The sequence below is a fragment of the Suncus etruscus genome, chromosome 15 (assembly GCF_024139225.1).
Source record: "Suncus etruscus isolate mSunEtr1 chromosome 15, mSunEtr1.pri.cur, whole genome shotgun sequence".
Taxonomy (NCBI): Eukaryota; Metazoa; Chordata; class Mammalia; order Eulipotyphla; family Soricidae; genus Suncus; species Suncus etruscus.
In genome coordinates, this window is record NC_064862.1 from 47,715,183 (window position 1) to 47,717,975 (window position 2,793).

General features: G+C 49.2%; 1 non-coding gene across 1 annotated transcript; it reads right to left on the reverse strand.

Moving 5' to 3' along the window:
• Window positions 1-2,356: 2,356 nt before the first annotated feature.
• On the reverse strand, window positions 2,357-2,463 carry LOC126031814 (U6 spliceosomal RNA). The gene has a single exon (XR_007503639.1). It is a non-coding gene; the product is annotated as a U6 spliceosomal RNA (small nuclear RNA).
• Between the last annotated feature and the right edge of the window lie 330 nt (window positions 2,464-2,793).

The following is a 2,793-nucleotide window of genomic DNA, read 5'->3' on the forward strand; positions in this document are numbered from 1 at the left end:
AGGTTTGTTTGTTGAAGTGGGATTGTCATATATTAGTCACTCAAAAACGTATGCTCCCATTAAACCCTGGGACACTTGTATTGGATGGGTCAAGTCAGAGGCTCTGAAATTGCTCTTTCATCCAGTCGAAAGAGCCAACTCTGGGCAGTGCCACTGGATTCAATCTCTGGATAATGACTCCAGGAAACTAAGCATAAAGCAGGGTCAGCTGGAGCCAATGGGTCATGTAAGACCACGTCATGAGACCATCCCCACATCCCCCATTTATAATAGAACCCCCCTCAGGCTTCCACCCTTTGTCATTAGTCTGAGGTATAAAGATTAAGTTAATGGTGGGCAGAGGAAAATCAGCTTTGTTGGCAAATTGTCTCGGATATTTATTTTGAACATTAAACTGCATCATTCCGGCTCAAGAGCACGGTGAAGCGCAGCCCATTAAAATGCACACGTTACGGGCAGCTCCCGCCTCACCTCCGCGGATCAGCAGCCTCGAAAGCAAACACAGGCTTTAAAGCTGCTTGTTCAGACAGCAGTGACAGCTGATGAATGGGCCCGGTTTCCAGATCTGGAAGCTTAGTAACCCCAGTAGAAAATTCAATCTTACTCGAATTGAGATTGGGGCGGGGGCGCGGCGTGCATGACAGATCAGGGACACAGCCGGGTTCCCACCAAGGGGAACTCCACTGAGGGTGTGAACACCCTTCTTTATGACAACTTGGGGTTCTTACTGGGTACTGGGTACTTTTCCAGGCTCGCACATCCTCCCAGCAAATCACAGCACAATGGCTTAAAAGCCACAGATATGGGACCAGAGCAAGAGCACAACTGGGAGAGCATTTGCCTTGCATATAGCCAACTTGAGTTTGATCCCTGGCATCCAATATGGTCCCCTGAGCACCGTTCCTGAGTACAGAGCCAGAAGTAACCTCTGAGAACCCAAAAACAAAACAAACAAAAACACAGAAATGTTTTCCCCCCACAATTCCAGGAGCCAGAAAGCAAAAAATGAAGGTGCCCTTAGGATCACAGACCTCCTAAAGACTTGATGGTGGAATTTCCCTTGTCTGCCTCTCCCAGCTCCCTCTGTACTCCTGACTCGGCATGTGGTCATATGACTCCAATATTTGCCGCTGTATCTTTATCTCACTGACTGCTTCACTCATGCATGCACATACTTTCTCTCTCACTCTCTCTCTCACTCGCTCTCTCTCTCTCTCAGGAAGGGCTATGTCCATGCACTTATGTGCCTGCTCAGACATTCTGCAAACATTTTCTGAGCACCTGCTATGAGGCCAGAGGTACTGGAGTGAGCAAACCTACACACCGGGCTGCCCTCTGGGTATGATGCTCCATCTCAAGCTAGTTTCCAAGCCCAGGATCCAAGCACTGAACCTCCATGTTCTCATCTCCCAATGAGATTTGAGATCTGATCCCTGGTCTGAAAGACCCAAGGAAGGCAGGGAAACTGTCTCTCCCATAGTGCTGTCACCTTCCCCCAGTTCCTCACAGTGGTGCCCTGCCCACCCCTCTTGGCCCCTCTCCTGAGGGACATTGTGTGGTTAGGTTTGGATTTGGTTTAGGGGCCACTCTTGGCAGTGCTCAGAAATCACTCCTGCCTTTGTTCTCAGGGATCGCTCCTAGTGCAGCTTGGGGGACCATACGGAACGCTGGGGGGTTCCAGGTTGGCTGTGTGCAAGGTAAGCTCCCTGCCCACTGACCCTGGGTTCTGATCCCTGGGCACATATTTTGTGAATCCTGGACCTGCCCCTGCAGGGTACATGTAGGCACTTGGCACTGAGTCTGCATCACTCCTATTTGATGAGCACTGACTCCAGCATATCTTGCACCAGATTCTGAGATCACTGCCCTGAGCTGCTCCCCAAACCAGAGTCACTCATAGACTTAGAAGGAGGTGGACACAGGAGCAAAGACCTATGCAGAAGCTTAAGTGGAGGGAAGAGCAGGTGGGGGACCCAGAGTCCTCCTGGGCATTCTCCTTCCCAGCAGCTAGAAACACTCATTGGCAAGGTTCCAGAAAGTTCTGGGCCTTGGCATCAGGGCAGAGACCTCTGCACCCAGACTTCATGCCCTTAGTCCTAATTTAAGGCTCATCCATAATCCAGCCCTTGCTGCTTCTTTGGGCTCCATGTCAGTGTGGCCATGCCCTTGAGGATCTGTAAGCCCACATAAACCCTAAGGATCAGAGTCTGTCTGCCTCAGTGGCACAGGAAGACAGTTGCTGGTCTCAGTCATTCTCTGCTCACTAGGTTTGCCTGAGATACCAAAATACTTTGCTATCATCCTCCCAAATACTCAAGAGCAAAGTGTGTGTCCTGCACTGCATTATTTTCTTTTTTTTAATATGAAATGCTTAGGAATTTACATGTCATCCTTGTACAGGAGCCATGCTAATCTTCTCTATACCATTCCAATTTTTAGTATATGTGCTGCCAAAGCAAGCACTGCACTGCATTTTTATCTCATAATAGGTCCCTCTACAAGGTGCCTTTTTCCTGCAGTTTGCAAATGAAATAATCCCTAGAAGAAACTGGAGTTCCTGGGCCTCTCCATCCATTGGTGTCAAGCCTGGATGCTCCCAAGTTCTAGGCCTGGGCTCAGCCAGCAATTTGGGGCCCACTTCTGGACTCTAAATACTCCATTCCTCAATGAATCTCCCTCAATGGTGTCATGAGAAACACACTGGGATCCCCAGAGAACTGGACAAGTTAGCACTGAACCTTCCTGCAAGGCCAGTTGGCAAATGTTTAATGTAATAACTGAACTGGGGTTCTC